The sequence below is a fragment of the Galeopterus variegatus genome, unplaced genomic scaffold (genome assembly GCF_000696425.1).
Source record: "Galeopterus variegatus unplaced genomic scaffold, G_variegatus-3.0.2 Scaffold628, whole genome shotgun sequence".
In the NCBI taxonomy this organism is placed as follows: domain Eukaryota; kingdom Metazoa; phylum Chordata; class Mammalia; order Dermoptera; family Cynocephalidae; genus Galeopterus; species Galeopterus variegatus.
This window is the reverse complement of record NW_007726739.1, coordinates 11754-33421: the sequence shown is the minus strand read 5'-3', so window position 1 is coordinate 33421 and position 21668 is coordinate 11754. Positions and strand designations below refer to the sequence as shown.

The 21668-nt window shown below is 36.1% G+C and overlaps 1 pseudogene; it reads left to right on the top strand.

The window, feature by feature from the left end:
• LOC103588933 overlaps window positions 1-8714 on the top strand; it is a 166938-nt pseudogene extending 158224 nt beyond the window's left edge.
• The last annotated feature ends 12954 nt before the right edge of the window (window positions 8715-21668 follow it).

The following is a 21668-nucleotide window of genomic DNA, read 5'->3' as shown; positions in this document are numbered from 1 at the left end:
TTGTCTCCTGGGGAATGATATCTTGTGGAATTAAATGGTTGAACACCACTGAAAGAAAGTAGGTGGTGCAATGGGATTCCTCCTCAACCTTCCCCTTTTTCAACAGCTTTATTGAGATATATTTTACATCCCATGCTTTCCACCTATTTAAGGTATACAATTCAATGTATTTTAGTATATTCACAGTTACCTGCAATTACCACCACAGTCATTTTGGGGACATTTTCATCACCTCAAACAGAAACTCCATACCTTTTAGCTGTCATCCCCACTGCCACCCTTACCCCAAGCCCTAGGCAACCACTGATCTACTTTGTTTCTTTACAGATTTCCCTGTTCTGGACATTTCATATGAATGGAATCATATAACATGTGGTCTTTTGTGACTGGCTTCTTCAACTCAGCATAATGTTTTCAAGGCTCATTTATTTTGTAGTGTATATCAGTAGTTCATTACTTTTTATGGCCAAATAATATTCCCTTATATAAACATACCACATTTTGTTTATCCATTTGTCAGTTGATGGAGGGATAGTATTTTTTAGGAGAAACTAAAAAAATGAGGTTTTAAATTTCCTGATTTGTACAGTAAATGGTGTTCAAAGGTCATCTTTTTCAGTGAATCTCTTTCAGTTATTTTGGGTGTGTTTATTGTGAAGATGATGTATTTCCTTGCTTTGTAATTTTTTTCCTTATGGTGCTTTGTTGAAGTTTCAACCATCTTTGAATTGCCCCGCTCTTTGTCTTTACCATGTTGTCCACTGTTGAAACCAGTGGCATCTGGCCTTTGTAGTGAGTCTGGGCAAACCCACGTGTTTTCAAGTCTTCTGACTCAATCACAAGATCTAATGTGCTTTCTGTTGAGAAGATATCAAAAAATTTTAGAGCATATACATACAGCAAAACGATTACTTTTACCAGCTTGCTATTTTTTCATATGACTAAAAACATTTAGAATGTAAGGAAACTTTTTTTGAAAGGTTAATTGGTTTTTATTTTCTAGTTATCTAACTACCAAACAAACTACATACTATTGCCATGCTTTTCCATTATATGAATTTTTGAATGGGTTTTTTTTTTAAACAGACAGAATAACTTCATTGTTTCTTATTTGCTGTTATTATAAATACATTATGGATAGAGGTGTTTACATTATCATTTAAGACTCTTTGGGCCCTTAACTTTTAAATTAAGCTTTATAGTCACTGATAATCACTTCTTTTGAACCCTGTGTGCATTGACCATTCGGATTTGTGTGTTTCTTTGTATAAATACAGAAAACATACCCACCTTAATAAAACTGTAGGTTATATTAATAGTCTTATGGTCGGAGTTAGGTAGACATTTTAAGTTCTTCATAAAACTTTGTAGGATCTTTAAAACCATGTATCTTTTGGTCCATGTTTTATGTCTGTCCAACTCATATCTTCTTGTCTGGTTTTGATACCTGATTACAAAATCCTACAGTAAACAGGTGGCCATTCCTTTACTTTTATTATGCATGAGTCTTGTAACCAAGTAAAAGTAAATTTCCTATGCAGTGGTATAGCTCATGTTGGTCATAAGTAAGCTCAGTAGTTATCTCCCTTGCAAAAAATAAAAAAAAATGCAGAATTTCTTTGCTCAAGCTACATCGTGACTTAGCCAAATTTAGGAAACTGATTTCTTCTATGAAGGCAATATCATAAAGATTTTTCAAGTCTTAACTAACTAAAACTTCTTTTCAATTAGTTTTGCATGTCAGCCATATAAAAACAGAAGGGAAAAAAGTGTCCTGAAAATTATACAGGGAGACACTTGCTGACTTAATCACCATTACTGTCATGTGAGTTCTTTAGAGTCTTTTTGGCTATGTTTGAAGTACTTTCTTAGGATCTCATATATAAATGTGCTTGTTCCGTCTTTTTGGTAATAAACAAGATTACTCTCTTCATACACAATGTTTAGTAGCTGTTACTTTATAATTATTGCAGTGGCAATCCTTGAATAATTTGCTTCCAGATTCATTACAGATAATTTTCTATTCCAGTTTTTTCCCCTATAATACAAATCTTTGAAGAATACTTTTTTCTGCCCATTAAGAAGATACATTTGACCTTTGCCACTGTGCATACTTTCCTTCTGGGATATGTGTGTATGTTCAGAGGTGAATAATATATGCAGTGATGAATTAGTAAGAGTTAATAAGAACATGGACTATTTTGTATCCTCATAGAGATTTTGCCAGCTTTACATATTTATGATATGTATATGTGACTTTCAAAGTAGAAGATTCAATTTAATAAGGAATTTGTTCTTGTTAAAAATAAAAAAGGTGAACCTCGTCACTGGTAATCATTACAGCCAATTAATTTAAACACCTAGATTATACCACCTACATTTATAGCAGAAACTGGTGGGACAGAATGGATGCTATATTAATGTTTAGCTTTTTCTATAATTTAATTTTGATGTAGGTCATGTACTTAACTATTAAACATTTTTAAATGCTTCAAGTAAAATTTCATAATCCAAGTTATATATTTTGCTATCCTCCCCAGAAATGAACAAGGAGAAAGTAGATTTAAGAAAGATTTTTAGTTATATATGGGAGATTGGCCAGAGTTAATGAATTCTTGAAGGGAGCTCACTGAGAATAGGTTTTTGTGTGTGTGGAAGGACAAAACCCAGAAATAAAATGAGTTTTACTTGTAGTTTTTTAAAAACTCTTACTGTGATTGTTCCTTCAGAATGTGTTTTATGTTTGTATTTGCCCTTTAGCCTTATTTTGCCTTTTATTATTTTGTGTTGGATAACTTGGGTAAATGTTCCCAAACAATGAATGGCTAATAGGAGATTTATTAATTAGCCTGTGTATAGTTCTTTTGAGAGGTACTCTACATAATAACTGAAGCAACAATCTGTGCTTTCCCAAGAAATGTCATTTTATGAGAAGATTGATGTTCAATTGACATATAATTGTAGAGTTCAAGCCAGCTATGAGTATATAAAGCTAAAGAGAGTTCAGTTTTAGTGATAATAGAATTTATTATTTGAGTAGAGCTTTGAAACTCATCCAAAATACTTTCCAATGCATTTTTATTTAATATTTAAATATGAAAGTGTTATCGACTGAAACTTGATTTCTTTTACTAAATTAGCTAGGTTTGTGTATTTTAGAAGTATGTTTGAATATGAATATTTAGAATTTACTTATTTTAATAGTATGTTTTCTTCATTTTTCTATAGGTAATAGAAATAAAATGAGTGGAAATTGAGATATTTGTCTCCTTCTCCACTATATCATTTAAGAGCTGTATAACACATAAACATTTCTGAACTCTAATATTAAAACATATAAAACATATAAAAACTCTAATATTAAATCCTCGTGCTCACTTTAGAGGATTATAGTATGAATAATATGGTATCGTGTGTGTATCAAAGTGTTGATTTATTCATTAAAACGAAATAGGTATTAAGCGTTTTATAAGGTATTAGAGTAAAACTTAACACATTGAGAAGAATCATAAGAGAAAAAAGAATCATTCCAATATAATATGTAGAAAGTTTCTCGAGGCCAGAAATGATTGTAATTTATCAAGCTTTTTACTGCTGTCAGGCAGGATACCATGTGCTTTATATTCATTATTTAAGTCTTCTGACACTGTTGTAATGTCAGAAGAGTAAAGGGGCTCAGAGAATCATATATTTCTTTAAGTTCATTTTGAGCATCTATTGTTTGCCAGCATACATGTAAGCCTGACAGACATGTTGTCTACCTTCATAGAGCTTAAATTCTAGAGGGGAAGAAAGACCCAAATCAAATAATCACACAGATGAATATCATATATTAAATTCTAGAGGGGAAGAAAGACCCAAATCAAATAATCACACAGATGAATATCATATTCATAACCTGTGATGAGTGCTGTGCAGATCCAGTGTGATACAGGAGACTAATAGGGAACTTGCCTTGAATGGGAGACAGAGCACCTGCCCCAGGTAATGAGTGATAACATAAATTGAAATCTGAAAGATATTCAGGAGTTAACACTGCACAGTGGGGCTTAGAAGGTGGCTGGAGCTGAGCCTTACCTTGAAAAAATTGACAACAAGAAGGCCCAGTGAGAGGAGTGTGCTGTCTAGCCAGCAAGGATTGATATCCACTATTTTTACTCTAGTAGGAAGAAGCTGAGAGGAGGGTGAAAATAACCTCAATAAAAAAAATGCCATACAAAAAGATTAAGAGTATGAGACGTCAAGAAGAGAGAATGTTCGTTGACATGGGGAGAAAAAAGGAATTGGTAGATTAATTAGCCAGTTTGAATAGTCTAGAAAAAAAGACTCAAATTATGGGACTAATAGTGAAAGCAGAAGACAGGAAAGGCAAAGATAAATCATTTTTGAAAGAAACCTTCCTCATGAGTGCCTAGCTGGGAATGGGATTATAACTCAAGATTCCCAGTCAGTGAGGTGGAGAGCTCACACAAACCTGGCTCTGATTTCTGAATCTGTGACTTCATTAATTGAGTGACTTCAGGCAAGGTAGTGAATTATCTTTACCTAAGTTTCCTTATTTGTGAAATAAAGGTAATAATAGTAAAAACTTCATGGTATTTTCCAAGGATTAAAATGGTTAATGTGTGTAAACTAACTGGCAAAATATCTGGAAGATGGCAAATATTCAATAAAACTAGCTATTATTAATAATAGCAGGTAATTGATTAATATTGTAAACAAATACAAAAAATCCTGGCATTTGATAGAGGAAAAGATAGAGGAATAAAGAGGGAGAGATGGCCATTCTCAAACCTGTTTAAGGGCTTCCTTCTTGTTCTTAGGGTCTCTCCTCTAAACTCATTGCTCACAAACCCAAACTGTCAAGTTCTCTATCACAGGGACATTGCCATCCATTTCCTGCCACTTAAAGCAGTGCCTGGCTCCAAAGTGATGGTTTTTGCATAGTGATGATATTTGAAGCTGTAGGAGTGGATGAAATTGCCAAATTAAAGAATGAAGAGCCTGGCCGTGGGAAACACCTGTATTTATTTATAGTAGAGAGTGAGAAGTTGCTGCCAGGAAAACTAGAATAGTCAGTCTCTACAGCCTAAGAATGAGAGTTACTACTGCAGGCTGCATCAAAGTCTGGGAGGACAAGGAGACTAGAGAAGGTGACCAGATGTGATTAGGACATTGCCTCTTAGAGAGGGCAGTTTCAGGAATGTGTGGGGCACAGTCCAGATTGCAGAATTAAAATGTAGGTGGAGGTAAGGAAGTGGGAGCATTGGTTGCTGGGTACATGGGTTTCTCCTTCAAGAAATCCATGGTAAAGGTAAGCAGAAAGAAATAATTACTTTTAATAAGTTGCAGGCTTAAGAAATTTGTTATTGTTGTTGTTCTTGGGTAGCTGGGGGAATGCTGGTTGTGTAAGAATTGAGGAAAAAGTTACAAGGCACCCTGGACAAGGCAGGGTCTTGGAGAGGTCCTGGAGGTCTGCGTTAGCCAGACCCGAATGCTAATCCCTGCATGTATAGGTGGGAACAGTCTGACTGAATGTCTGCTCTTTTCCTCATCTCTGGATTTTCAAAGCGTGTAGTTCAGATGATGCAATACATACAGCTCGGTTTTGTTCAGATTGCCCAGAAAAGAGTCAGAGGCATTCAGACATTAGCTGAATGAAGGAAGAAGCGAATGGGCTCACAAGAATGAAAGCTCATCCGTTTCTGCCCTTTCCAATTGTTGCGTTGTAACGCATGTACATTTTTGAGGCTTAACTGGCTTTGATAGTTTTATAATAATTTATGTTTTTTTAAGTGTGGGTGAGTTGGCAAGTGATCACATTGGTTCTCTTTTGTTGTGAATAAATAGTATGTCAAAGTTTTATGCTGTTTCAAAAATGTTATTTAGAATAAAACTTCCTTTGAAGCCACAATAGTCTCTTACCCAAAATATTTATTTAGACCACATTGTTTAAATATATGTAATTCCCTTAAGGAACCATTGTAGTCTATATAAATCTGAAATTAAAACAAATAGACATTCTGGAATTTATAGAAATACAAAATGGGTATTCCAGTGCTTAAGTGTTTATACACAAAAGGAGTTGAGGTGTTCTAAAGTTTGTATGTTTAGGTACAAAAAAGAGTAGAATTTATAAAAAGGGATGATGATCTGAAAAGTTTAATTCTCAAATGTGCCAGCTGTGTGAAGTTATTTAGGAAGAGAAAATATTTGAATCATAAGGTAGTTGAGTAAGTGAATGAATGATTTGACCAGTGAAAACATAAATATACAAAAATTAAGCAAATCCATAATTTCTTAATTTGTTCTAGTCTTGAATGTAGCTATAATTAAAGCTGATGAAAGTGTGCTTTAAACACGATATTAGGATATTGTTGTGAAGTAATTAAATGTTATCAAATTAATGATTTAAAGTATTTGTTTTTTATGCTCAAGTTTATATTTACCTGTCCTTGAAAGATTATCTCTTTTATTGTTTTTCCCTTGATTTTGGTAAAGCAGAGGATATATTTTTTAAGCCTTTATGAAAGCTTTTATTATTGCACTTCAAATTATATAAATGTTTTAATGTCAGCATAGTTCTCATATCTGAATTTACAGTTGGATAGTTTGTAAACTGCCTTGTTTTCAGAGGAAACATTGTCCTCTAAACTCTTTTTATTTTGGTCATAGTATAATCAAGCTGTGAGTTCATTAACTAATAAACATGTTATTTAAAGAAAGTATTCTAACCTGGGATATTTTGATATATTGCTCAGTCAAAAAAACATTGAAACTGAAATAAGAACTTTTGGGAGAAATATTTCCCCTTATAATCTACAAATTTCCTTTAATCACTAATGTAAAACAGCAAAGTTTTACAACCTCACTAATGTGCAGTTGGACCATTGACACTAGAAGAGAGACCCTGAAATACCAGGCAGATTATACAATTGGATATTTCCCTAGAGGTAAACACCTTAAATTAGGGATGGGGGTGTGGTACGAAAGGAATCTGCAGTAAGGATTCCAACATCCAAAACCGAATAAGGATCCTTAGTTTTAATGTTAGTTAACGAAAGAGAAGTATTTTAAACTTGCCTGATCCAAAGCATAGGGAACACAGTAAAACGCCGTTCAGCCTTATTCTCTGTAAATGGAATTTATCCCAACCATGTTATCAATATCTAAAATACTACCTGTCATAAATGAGACCATTTATATAAAAATATAAATGGTTCCAGAAATATGAGCATCTGGAGCTGTGTAAGTTGATTGTGGCTTTCAGGCACAGAACTGCAGTTTCAGGTATCTCCATGCCCATCCCTCCACCCCCAAATCAGTAAGCATTGATTGCATCTAAATCTGCAGAGAGATCTTTTCCTGGCAGTTCAGATAGTTACAGTAGATGGTTAATCTGTGAATGATCAGACTAAATCTATTCTGTCTTCAGAATTTCTATGCAAATTAGAACTAAATGTATGAGATAAATTTATTAACTGTAGTCTAGGAGCATAGGTCAGCTTTAGCACAATTCTTAAAGATAGGTTTTTATTCATAAAAAGTTATACTCCATTTATGCTACTTTCTATGGATTCACTTTATAATATAAACTGGTAAGATGATTTTTTAAAGTACTTTTAAGGAAATGAAGGATTTTTGAGTGAGTTTTTCAGTTTTCTGGGGTACAGTTTTACTGCTCCAGATATAAAATGTTCACATAAATGGCTTTCCTGTTCCACATCTGACGTAAAAACAAAGTTTAAGCTTATTTTCTGATATCACCATTAACATAAAAGGATTGTTTTGTATTTTTCTAAATAGGAATGAAAATAGAATGAAAAAAATCTAAGAAAAAAGCCCCCAAAGAATAGGGAAGTGATAAATAATAACAGAAATATGCTTGGTCTTATCGGGACACCAGACATATATTTTGTCTTTCAAAATATATCTGAAAGATTAGCAAAGCATTTACATGAGATTTAGCAGAAGAAAAGTAATATTCTAATAATAATAATATTTGTTTGCCACATTTTATTTTCACAGACATTTCACTGGAACATTGTTTTATTAGTTGTGGGGTTTTTTTTGCTTTATTGCCAGGTAGATAAATGGAAATATATATTAGCAGCAGGATTTTTTTTCTCTTCTGTATCTCTGTTGTTACAAATCCAGCATTGTGTAGAATATGTAATCCTTTATTCTTATTCTGCTTGGTATAAGTTTCTAATTTAAAGGTTAGTATGAATGACATATAAAACCTTATATTAGTGAATGAATTTTGTTTTCTTAACTTTTTGTGTTAGAGATTTTGATGATACCAAAATTTATTTTTAAAATTTTCTAGATTGTTACCAACATAAAGCCTTTAAAAATGAAAGTGGGCATTATTAAAATGGTGAAAAAATTTAGTACTTTTGAACAAATGCTGATCTTTTTTTCCTCCTTTATTTTTCAGGCCATCCGTTGCACACTGGTAAACTGCACGTGTGAATGTTTTCAGCCGGGGAAGATTAACCTGAGGACTTGCGATCATTGTAAACATGGCTGGGTGGCACATGGTGAGGAAAACCTGGGCTTTTCTTCCCATTCTTATTATGTTCATGTGAATGTGTGTGTGTTTTTTTTTAGAGCAGTCACTGGCCTGGAGAAGAGAGAGGTCAGCTGTGCTCCAAGTGTTCGTTAACATTCAGCCTGCAGCTCTCTTAACAGCTTATTCTCAGCTGCAAGACGTAAGGCTGGGCAAGCAGCTCTCAGCCCCCGGGCGAGATGTTTATAGGACAGTTGGGCTGTGGGGTTCATAGTGAGCATAGCAGCAGCCGGCAAGCACCAGGCCTGATGGAAACTCAAACATACCACAGTTGGTCTTTCAGGGCCTGGACCTCAGAGGAAGCTGGCAAATCCTCATTGCCTGAGAACTCCTTGATGACTGCTCACCCTTGTCATGTGTGTTAGGGGCTGAGTTTATCCTTCCAGATGTTAAATTTTGTATGGTCTAAGGTGGGTGAGAGAGTGAACAGCAACACTATTTAACTGGTATCTGAAAAAATAATCTGTAAATACCCCCTTTCAGTGTGCATTGAGATTTGGAGGTGGTAGAAGTTGGTAGAGTGTGAGCTCTGTGTAGGTGTGTGTTCAGGGTGGGTGTGACCCAGAGTGAAGGATGTAAGTGTTCAGGCTTTTTGCCAGGTGTGCAGAGCTGTTCCATCAATGTGCCTTGACTGTGAATTTAACATATTCTTGCATATGGCTTACATTTATTGTGTTTAGGCCAAAGGGAGACTTGGAGATAAGCAGACATTTTCTTCACCTCCTAGACTGTAGAACTTAAAAAGATAGGTAATGTTTATAAAAGAAATCCTGGCTTGAGATTTTTTGACAGCCTAAGGTATTGACTCTTAGTGGACATATTCTCCATTCCCAAGCAGTGCCAAACATCCAGTGGGTTGTAGTTTTATAAATGTCATGTTATTCTAGCAAGATTTGAGGTAACAACACTGGGCTGTGCCTTGAAATCCTTTTAATTTGTCGTGGATCTTGCTTGTTAGAGTGTGTGTGTTGGAGTTGCAGGGATGTTTCAGCCATATTTCTGTGTGAGAGAGAGAGGCAGTAGTATGATAAGAATACATTGGAAGGAATGTGCTGGGACAATATAGCCACAATCCCATAATCCTTCAGTGTCACCAGGGATGGAACTCTAACCTGCTTCATTAACAACAAGGCCAAAATCTATAACAGCTCTCAGTCCAATCTTGAACAGATGAGCTGCTGTTACTTTTGCCAACTACATATGTTACTAATTTGATGTTTTCATCTCTCTTCCTGTACCAGCATGCTAGTACTGCCATAACAAAATAGCACATACTGGGTGGCTTAAACAACAGAAATTAATTTTCTCACAGTTCTGGAGGCTAAAATTTCAAGATCAGCGTATCAGACTGGTTGGTTTCATTCTGAGGCGTCTCTTTCTGGTTTGCAGATAGCCACCCTCACATGGTCTTTTCCTTTGTGGGCACATGGCCCTGGTGTCTCCTTGTGCATCCAAATTTTAGGGTTGCGATCCGTTGCCGGACACGGAAAAAGACAAAAGACAAAAAAAAAAAAGAAAGAAATTCTGTTTTTCTGGGATATTAATTTTGGGGCTTCTTACATCTAAACAAAATAAATTTTAATTCTTTCCCTCAGTTATTATCTTAACCTCTCTTCTCCCTCACAACAGCAACATACCTGTACACAACTCAAAATACGTACATGCAGGTATGCAAATCTCACGCTTCCCCTATTCATTAGGGCAGATAGGACACTGAGGGGTTGGCTTCCGGCCTTTGAGTTGGCAGTGGGATGAGAGCACCCACTCCTTTTGCTCCCAGCATTTCAACTAATTGCTTCATTCCCTCCCCCTGTACAGAAACCCCGAAATCGTGTCTCCAGTTATTTCTGCTCAGAGGTGAAACATAGCAGTCTTTTTGGCTGCCTTACACAGTGCAGTGTGCTGTACTGTGTGGGGTAAGGAGGAAGTGACTTGGTTTTCCTAGTGTGTGATTTTTCTCTGAAAGTGTATAGAACAGCAATAAGACTACTGGGATACATTTTATAGAATTTTTTTCCTGCTAGCACTGAACACACTCTACCTGTTACTGTGTTGTTAAATTTTTCAAAAAAATATCTGCTGCTAGAAATAACCAAATGCCAAAATCAGTTACTCTCTTTAAAAGGGAGCATTTTTAGAAATTCGTTGTCTTCTTTTGAATGTCTTTCTATATTATATCTCTTTTGTTAGCATCTTCAACTTATTTTTAAGATGTTGGATTTTATGCATCATTACGTACCATATGTATGCACACACATATATATGTATATGTGTGTGTGTGTCTGTATGTGTGCACACACACATTTACTTCATTGCCTTTCAGATTGCTTCTCAAGCCTGCTTGAATTATTGACATTAGCTGCTTTACAAAAATCTTGAGAAAGATGTTTTAAAAACTTTAAAGAGAGTGATTAATTCATTATACTACAGCACCTGTGTTTTGAAATTACTTAGTGGGCCATGTTACTATTTACAAATTACTTCCTTGAAATCTTTAGTGCTATTGAGTTGGGGGAGCAAAACACCTAAAACAGTTCCCTGAATACTGGGAGGCATTTCCCACTGAATTAATAAAGAATTCTTCCTTCCTCCCCCATTAATAAATCTCAGCTCTTTCACTTTGATAGAAAGCAGGATTTATTGAATTTAACTTTATTTAAAACATCTTTTTTTTGGCATAGGATGTCCATATCTAGTCTATAATAATTTAGTTGGTAGTCTCAGAATTTCTAATTCTGTCATGCTTCTGTTCAAAGTCCTTGGATAAAGGACTTCAGCATACTGCCACTTAGTTCACTTAACTAGTGTATTTTCCCTTCCAGTTTGTATTGTCTTCTCTGGGCTTTTCTTTGATTTACCTAAAATGATCTGAGGGAGTCTTGAGGGGCGGGGGGGGGGTACTTCCTACATGTTCAATTCTTTTTGGCTCAAAAGTGCCAAAATGAGATATCAGGCAATAATTGGCATCCTTTCTGATATGTAAATGTTTTTGGATTTAGAAATTCAGTTTGTTGTGTGTTGACCCTTTCTGCTCAAACTAGAGTAGTAATCGGACCATTTATAGAATTGAGGCTTTTTCCGAAGACTTTACATAGCCTTAAAAATTAGCTGGTATTGGGTCGGCCCTGTGGCTCACTTGGGAGAGTGTGGTGCTGGTAGTGGTGAAGCCGCGAGTTTGGATCCTATATAGGGATGGCACCATGCTGAGGGTTGCGATCCCCTTACCGGTCAAAAAAAAAAAAAATTAGCTGATATTACTGGTATTGGGTCGGCCCTGTGGCTCACTTGGGAGAGTGTGGTGCTGGTAGTGGTGAAGCCGCAAGTTCGGATCCTATATAGGGATGGCACCATGCTGAGGGTTGCGATCCCCTTACCGGTCAAAAAAAAAAAATTAGCTGATATTATCAGTATATACTCAGTGCTAGGTGAAGATGGGGTGAGTCCTACTCATCATTTTCCCTTGAAGAATCTCTGCTTATACTGAATAGTGTTACTTATAGGAGCTTATTGCCTTTGTGAAAAACTAGAGGCATGATGTAAAGATTGAGAACTGCTGTACTAAACCATATTTGATACTATTTGCAAATTAATTTTAGTGTCCATAGTCTAGATGATGACTTTATTTCTAAACCATTAAAATGAACATAAATATGCTGATAATACCAAGGTCCACAGTACAAAACCCAGGTAGGCCAGCCAACCTCCCACCCCATCACCCAAAACAAAGAAATAAAACTTAAAAAAAAAAAAAGAATTCTAAATGGTTTCAGGAAATATTTAATGGTAATCCAAAACAATTTGAAAATTTTTTCCATGATGGTGTGTATTTGATTTGTGTATTTGATGAAAGAGGTGGGCAGAGTCTTCTCCCTGTTTGCTCTGGCAAATGTACATGTCATGCTCGCCTCACAAAACTGGAATAAGCCTCTGAAAAGCAATTTGTCCTTGAAGCTGGTATCTGATATCAGGACTGGATTGTAGAACTTGTTGCTGATTTTGACCTTGTATTCATGTTAGCTGTTCCTTTGGTATACATATGATACCCTGTACATATCTTTGATTTAAACCCTTAGTACTCAGTCACTTGGTGGCTGAGTGAGAACATGGCTTATGGAGAAGTCTGTGGCTTGGTGAGTCTGCATGACCATCAGTGTGTGCAGAGTATTAACATGTCAGAGCTGACTATTCCAGGATTTCTGTAGAGGCTGGCAAAAGTTTCTGAATCAGTTGTCATTTCTGTCTTGCCCATCTGACAGAGTTGGATGAGTCTGAGCCTTAGGACCCAAGTTCCTTTCCTACCTGATGTTTTCCTCATGGGTGGTTTCTGGCCTTTAGTTGGAAACAGTTTGCATTTATACCTGTAAATTTGTTCACCCTTTTAATTTATGTAAGGTTTTTGTACACGATTCTTAATTCTTTAAGAGATGACAACAAATTTTGGTTTTCTACTGTTATGTGAGAACATTAGGTCCCAGCAACATGTCATTGTGTAAGGAACAATAACACACTGCAGCAAAAAATAAAAATTAAATTAAAAAATAAAAGAGGTGGACAGATTTTAGAAAGGTAATTTGAGATTTTTTTCCTTTTACTGGGTCAGTAATCTTCACTTCTGCTGCAGCCCGTTTGTTAAAACTACCTCTTTTTTGAAAAAACAACAACAACATAATTCCACTGTTTTTAGGTATGTCAGGTGAGCATTTGGCAAGAATATACAGTTTGATCTATAAAATATGTATTACATAGCTTAATGAACCCCACAGCAGCTTTTGCAGTGCAAATTATTTTCTTTGCTGAATACTTTGACTTTAAGCAAAAAGGATGTGCCATTCCAACAAGCTGCGGGAATGGTAGAATTTTCATTTATTTCCAAGAGATCTGAGTTAACACTAGCATTATTTCCTTTGGCCAAGGTCTGCTTGGAGGAATGCTTGTTGCACTGGAATTCTTGAGACCTTTTTAAAATTATGTTCTATAAATGTGATTTTCTTTTACTACTTGCAGTTCGTTCAAGGAAAAGATGGTCCTACGTTATTACTTAATTATTTGTTCATCGTGCTAGCTTCTTCCCTGCCATATTTTATCCAAACTCTCAGATTTTTTAATGTAAAATGAGCAGGCTTATCTGGCATCATTTGGATCACCAATCAGATATTTATTAAATATATATCATACATAAAGATTTGTGCCATCTTCACCACAGGAAATGTTAAGGAGCATCAAGTTAATTTAGTGTCATATACCAACCAGCTTTATGGTTTAATGTACTGTAAGACTCAATATTCATATAATCCATTAATTTCAAGCCTTTCTTTTTGTAAATTCGTTGGAAGTAATTTTTCTCTTTTTTTTTTTCAGCAACATTGAATTTGAATTCTCAGCTTTTACTCAATATGTCTTATCAGAGCAGAAATATTTATAGAGGTCCTCACTCAAATAGCAAATATAAGATATACTATTAAATTTGAATCTCAGATAAACAGTGAAAGATCTTTTAGCATAAATATTTACCATGCAAATTTAGCTGTGTCCTGTACTTTCATTTGCTAAATCTGGCAAGCCCATACCTAAAAGAATATTCTAATTAGACTCAGTTTGCATAATTAAGTCCTAAGTCAAGGCTATTGGTCATGAGCATCCTTTAATCAAAACATTTTGATTATATCGGTTCTACATTTAGAATCATGAGATCTCAGTATTCTGTTTATAAATTTCTCAAATTTGTTGGAGGCATGGTACTTTACAAGTATTCAAGCAGGGCAGATCAAAACCAGTAATTTTTAATTTTATCTTACGAAAGGTCACATGTCTTTATTTTTTGTCCCAGTGTGTGTTCTGCTTATGAATTATCTAAATATTTGTGGAAGTAGTTTGTTCAAACTGGCCATTCTATAACATTCTTCCTGACTTGAGTCCAAAAACCAGTATAATTACAGTGGTATCCTATCCTCTTTCCTTCCCTAGTCTTTTCCCCTTCCCACCCCAAATAAAAAGTCCTCTATCATAAGCAATAAAGCATGATGTTTCTGTCACATCATGCTCATTGTGAATGTCTCAGCAAGAGTGAGACATTATATGATAATTTGTAAATTTATCAAGAGAAAGAGAGGAGGGTGAAAAAAACTGTTTCCTCTGACAAAGGAATATAATTAATGTTCCCAGAAGCTAACCTACTGCAAAGCTCTGGCCTTTTATTTACTGACCTGGAGATTGTCTCAGGAATGACTTTTGCTTTAGGAGAAAATTTTTTCAGAGGGCAGTTTAGGATTTGGTGAACAGTGTAATACAGGTACTGATTTGAGCCCCTCTCAGCACAGGGTAGTAAATGCAGGCTTAGCAGTGACAAAACGAGAACTTGATCCTTTGGGAAGATGCTCTTAGGGCTTTGGTCAGAAACACAAGGATAGAAACACCACAGCCCTCTTCCCTTGGTGCACTGGTTTGGAAAAAGTGGGAACGAATGCAATATCTGCTTAAAAGAATTTGTCTTTCTAGAAGACTTAGTTCTTCCAGATTGTGATAGTGAAACCTCTTGTGTCTAGCTGCAAGCTTCTCATATGGTTAGGGAAACTAGCTTTTAAGCTATCTCCTAGCTATGGTGAGGCAGCTGGGTCCTGGTCTCTCCATGGGGAAAGTCCTTGAACATTTCTCCACTTAATTTTATTTTAGAAAGTAAAAACAAGGGCATTTTCCCGCCCTGGCACAGGAGCCTTTTTGTTGTTGTTGTTTGACCTGAGAGCTTGGTGTCCTCTTTTGCTTTTCTGCTTTACTCCCTGATCACTGCTGATAAGCTTTAAAGGGAGGACATCCTCACACATGCAAAGGTTTGGTGCTTGATTAATGGCATTTACTGTTTTCTTAGTGTGTCCCTGAGCTGCTCATTTTGATTTGTTTCTCAGCCTGCCCACCTTAGGGATAGTGCTTTGAACTTCTTAAATTTTCTTTAAACATAGCACAAACAGTGCCTCCACTTCAAAGTCTTGGGCTCTCTGCCTGTTAGCTTCCCAGATATTTTTCTAGCTCTCTTTTATTCAGATGAAACGTAAGGTGAGTCTGGCAAGACCTGGCCTCTAATGCGTAATCAGTGTTGGTCCACTAGTATGGAGTTTCTTGGGAAGATCTTGAGATTAAAACACACAGAGCTCTATCCCCAGGGTATGAAAAACTTCAGGTAAATGAATGGGAGTCAATAGAGTGCAGCTCTTGAATGAGACTGTTTAGGTTCACATTCTGGTTCTACCACCTGCTATCAGTAAGTAGAAATTTAGCCAAGTTATGTAATCTCTCTGTTTTCTCATCTGTGAAATGTGAATAATGATAGCTCCTAGTTTAGGGTTCTTCTAAGATTGAGATAATCCAGATAACCTTATACACAGTAAACACTTAATTAGTTGTTATTACTAAACTCTTACAAAAGTAATGCTTCAACCTGGAGAACACAACAGACATGTTTTAGCAAAGTTTAGTAGTTAAAGTTGAGTGTGGCCAGGCCAGTGGTCAAATCCCGTCTCTGCCCCTCATTAGTGATAAAGTTTAGTGGTTAAAGTTGAGTGTGGCCAGGCCAGAGGTCAAACCCCATCTCAGCTCCTCATTAGTGATACCTTTTCAAAGCCCCAGTTCTTTTATCTGTAAATTCAGATAATAATAGGAATGTACCTAAATATCACAGGCTGACTTGAGGGAGGATTAAATGAAAAGAGTAGAGTTAGCCAAATATTGGGGCACAACTATTTTGGCTGCTGATATTATTAAGTTAATAAAATAATGTTAAATATTTATACTCATGAAAATATCTAGAGTCTCACTTAAGGTGCAGATGTGGAAAGTGATGGTATGAACTTTTTTCTCCTTCCAGGGAAGGTTTTCTTAGTGTCACCAATTTCTTTGGCTGTGGTGTCAAGCATTTCTTAGGTGAAATTGTTTTCCCCAGCAAATCCAGTACAGTTCCATACCTTGTATTTCCCCTAAAATGTCATTTGAACTCTTATTTGAACAGAATGAGGAACACTTTACCCCAAAACCTGTATTTTGAGAAGTGCAGATCAGTTAAAACATAGAAACACTTTCCTGTTGAAAATTTAAAAACCAGAAGTAGGTGAATTTTGGACAGGGTTAAGGCTACTTTTACCGATTTTCACACCTATCTTTTTGCATGTGAAGTGCTTTGATGGGCTCACCACTTCATCATTTTATTGCATTTTATTACATCATAACTTTTTATATCTTGCTAACGATTCTACAGGAAGCTTAATTGTTTACAGGAACATCTTAATTAACTGGAGTTCACCAGGTTAAGCAGAACGCAAATTGAAGGGGTTATAAATGAAACACACTCAACTCCTCTCCTTTTACTCAGAATAAACTAGGAGATTCGGCTGGGTCATAAGGATCAGATATGCCTCAGCAATATGTTGATACTCTCGAACATTCTTCCTTCTCTGTTGTGTTATAAATAGTGACTTCTAACCTCCCCGTAGCACTTTATCTAAGTGTGAAATCACTGAATGATATGGTATTTCAGAGAGAATTCTCACTTATATTCTGGGAGCCTTAAAATGTTGTTTATGTATCTCATTCATTTCCAAGTTTTGCCTTTGTCTTTGTAGATGTTTGTAACTCTTCAAAAACTTCTTGAATTAATCTGTTATTAGTCAGTGAGCATATGACCAAAACATTGTATAGAAAATATTTAAGAAATTATTGTCACAGCTGGATAGACTTGGAGCAGTATTTGTGAGGGGGCACAGTTAAGGGGCCCAGTAATAAGTTTCCTCTTGCCTTTGAGCTGCTCCCTGGTATCCCGGGGGGATCCCCACTTTGACCTCCTAGGCTTCCTAGCCTGCTGTATGATCACATGACACTATAAATGTAAGTGCAAACCCATCTCATGGAAAGGGCAGTCTTGTTAGGCCTTAGATTCAACTGGCCAAAGAACATAAGGACAACTCAGACTTGACTATCCAGTAAGGAAGCCGCTGTTGTGGCTTTTGAGCACTTGAAATGTGGCTAGTCCAAATTGAGATGTGTCGTAAATATAACACATATACCATATTTGGGAAGTGTCATCTTAAGAAAAAAAAAAAGTAAAATTCTCACTAAAAATTATTCTTATATTGGCTATATAAATTGATAAAATTTTTGATATACTGTGTTAAATAAAAATATTTTTAAAAATTAGTACCACTGCTTATTTAATTTTTTACTTTTGAAAATGAAACTAGAAAAAATAAAATTAAAAATATGGCCTGAATTATATTTCTATTAGACATAGCTGTTACAGGTGCTAGGTATAAGATAATACTCATGTATTTGGAGAACTAAAGCTTAGGATAATGTGGTTCAGTGACAGAGTAGTTAGAATTGGTGTGAGAATCCTAAAAACCAAAATCCAGGCTCTTGTCCCTTCACTTACCACTGTAAACTCTTTTCCAGTCCTTTGTACTTTCACACTTGCTGAATTTGTTCTGTCCAGTTTTTCCTGTGTCCTGTTCATCATGGAAGAGTGATTTTCATAGCCCATGCCTACCCCCCAGAGCAATTATGTGCTCCCTTCTATATGCTCTCAGTGTACTTTGCTGAGAGACCAGAAGGGGAGTTTCTGTGTAATACTCATCCACTAGCTTGGGAAGCTCAGGAAGAGTACTTCATCTTTGTATGCCAATAGCTAATGCAGCATTTCCCATGTGATACATGGGACAAAGAAAGGTTTATGGAAACTCTAAATTTATGTGGAAGTCTCTGATTCCAAATTGCCAGTTTCTTTTCCAGCAGCCCCTTCCCTTTTTTTTTTTTTTTTGACCGGTAAGGTGATCGCAACCCTTCACAGGGTGTGGTCTGCACTAGGCTCAGCCAGTGAGCGCACCGGCCCTCCTTATATAGGGTCCGAACCCGGGTCCTCGGTGCTACCAGCGCCGCACTCTCCCGAGTGAGCCACGGGGCTGGCCTAGCCCATTCCCTTTTTAAAGTGTAAGCACAGACTGCACACACCTTGTCTCTAGTTCCATTTCTGCATTTCTCTTTTACAATCTTCATTCTATTTTTGCCTTTGCTGTTTTCCTCAAAACAAAATAAATGAAGGGTAGGTGGGAGGTTTTAGCGGCTTAACTAACCAGGAATTAAATTTTAGAGGAGTTAAGGTTTTTGATCATTAGCAGATGTTGGCATTTTTGTTTTATTCAGAAGATAAGGTCTTGAGTGGAATACCTTCCACTTTTATTTGGTAGTTCTTCCATGCTCCTTTGCCTGCAACAATCTGAGGGTAAGAATTTCCCCCCTCCCCTTTTTTGGCTGATCATGTTTTCCACTATCAGTTAAAATTAAAAAACAAATCAACTTCTAACATAAAAGAAAACACCTGTTTGGCTTGGAGAACTTGGCTAGGGCGGTCTTTTTCCTGACATGCCAAAAGCGACCATCACAGGGCCCCTTAAAAAAGTCTTTTTTTATTTTTTTTATTTCATGTGAGCATTGGCAGAAACTCTGACAAGCAGTTCTTCATATTTTATTATGTTCTTGTCTGCAGAATCTCTGTCAGGCAAAAACCTTGTCAGCGGAAAACCTGTCGTAGGATCAGAGGAGACAAAAACAGGTGTCACACAGGCAGTCAAAACTGAAGGAAAAAAAAGATTAGGCTAAAGAGAGAGAGGCAGACAATTACATTAATGCCATTGCTTTTATCTTATAGATGTGTGTTATTATCTCGGGGTGCTGAGTGCGCAATTGCCTCAAAGAAAAGTAGACAGGAGACAAGGGGAAACTTGATAGTTATTAACTGAAGAGGCAGTGTGTCAAAGCTGGATGGGGTTCAAAGTTTTGCAAAGGAAAAAAAACTGCAGGCAGCAAGCAACGGCTGTGTGGTTCTGCTTTCGGCTACAAAAACCTAGTAGCAATCTAACATTTTCTACTTGGAAACAGATCATAGAGAGAGAAATTAATGAAAGATTTCATGTGGAGGTTTTTGGGGTAACATTTATCCTATATGCATGCGACTGAATCACGCAACCATTTCTCTTATAAAATCTTGCCATGATGCGAGACATGGTGAGGCATGAAGACTGGCATTTGTCAGTTCAGCTGTGTTGTTTGGATATGTTTAAAACACCTATTATCAACACACTTTTAATTAAAAAAAGCTATTAAGAAGCCCTTTTACTAAGTGTGAACATCTGTACGTGCAAGCTGTAAATTAGGAGATCACATATGTGTGCCTCAGTCAGAGACTAAATGAATTTGGCAAGTGTGTTCTATTACTGTTTTTTAAATACAGTGAAATATCTAAAGGAAAAATTGTTACATTTTGAAATCTTTATTTGTGTTTTGATTGAGCCTGTTGGTACTGATTAATAGAACTTTTTTGGTTGGAAATTATGGTCATTACCATGATCAAATTAGTAATCAGAATTCAAAACACTAACCAATATCTCCCCTCTGTTTCTTTGTTTACATTATTTCAGGAGACTTTACTTTTTTCTGAAAGTTTGGGTTCCATTAAATGTGTGTGATGGTATAAAATAGTTTCATTTTGCCAGTGGCCTAAATCCTAAAAGGTTTTTAGCCTTGTTGATAATTCATACATGTCAAACAGCCAATAATAGAGAATAGGATGGTAACTTTTAGGTTTCCTTATCCGCTCAATCATATGTTGATCATATTAGTGGAAAAATCAGCAGGCGTTACTCTAGTCCTTAACATTTTCTGCCCATGCATTTAAAATGTGGTTAGTTTTGACTCTTCCTAAGACAGCCCCCTTAACCCTTTTTTTAATGAGCAAACCTTTATATGGGGTCTTTTATCCCACCAGTCACCAGTGCAAAGCAATTTGAAACTTGATATATGATTAAGCAAATCCAGCAATCCAGAAGAAAACACACATCAGTGTCAAAACTGTGTATGATAGCCCAGAGTTTTGAAGGATTACAGTGGGGAAGGGAAAAAAAAGATTGATTATAGATTTTAGAATAAGATTTCAGGCTGACTTACTGGGGGAAGGAAGAAATAAAAACTTGTGACCCAAAGATGACTTAAAAAAAAAAAAAAAGACAATACAATTATTTCTTTCCTACCAAATGCTTTTTATGTCATTGCTGTCTCTCAATTTTGAAATATTTTCTCACTAAATCTGATAGATTTTAAAGCATATGTTTTATCAAATAATAAATATGCCTTGCATTTATAGTGTTGCCTTGGTGAAATTCTCATATAGCTCTATATATTGCTTCAAGAAAATTAAGTCTTATAATGTGGGCATGGGGTGATCATTCTCTTACAGAATTCATTTTTTGTTTGCTTAATGAAAGGACGTACACAGTTTGTTCAAGTAGCACATTTCAGTAGTTACTTTTAAAATGGGATATGTTTTATAGTCAGCATACACTTAATTCATTGATATATAAATTGAGCAAAGCTGGTTCATGTAGCCAACTTTCAGCTAGCCTTGTGACTGGAGATTGGATAGAGCAGCAGCAGTAATAATAATAACAACCCCCAAACCTGGTTTCAGCAAGTAGATTCGGTTACCAAATTTCTTCCTAGATCTACTGTCAAGTTTGCAGATTAAATTTTCTCTTTTCCCCTTACCACCTTTGGGTGGAGTTGCTGCCAGACATATAAGGAAGAGGAAGGAAGAGAATAAGTTAGATCAAGGACCTATTTAATCTACCAGCCAGGAGAGTGAGCTTCTGCACAACCAAGTGTTGACAGACTACTTTTATGTGTGCCTTAGTCAGACTTCAACGATTTCCAAAGTCTGTTCTGAAGACTTTATCATGCATAAGGCCACAGGGGAGAAATGCCAATCAGTTTGAAATATTAGCTATATAGTCTCAAGTGGAGCTCAAATTCTACCCTGGACTAATTGTGGGTGTTTGTATGTGTATATCCTTATACTCTGAAAGCTCTATGTCAACTGGGGGTGATTAAAATCCCTAGGACAGTGGGGCTTATTGGAACTTTTGTCCCCCTTCCCTCCTTACAGTTTAGAGTCACATTCATAGACTATGGGAATATTTATATACTATCCCTCATGTATTAAAGGATAAAGAAAAAAATCAAGGGCCATTCACATAATATATGTAAGATACAGTAATGTAATGAGGGT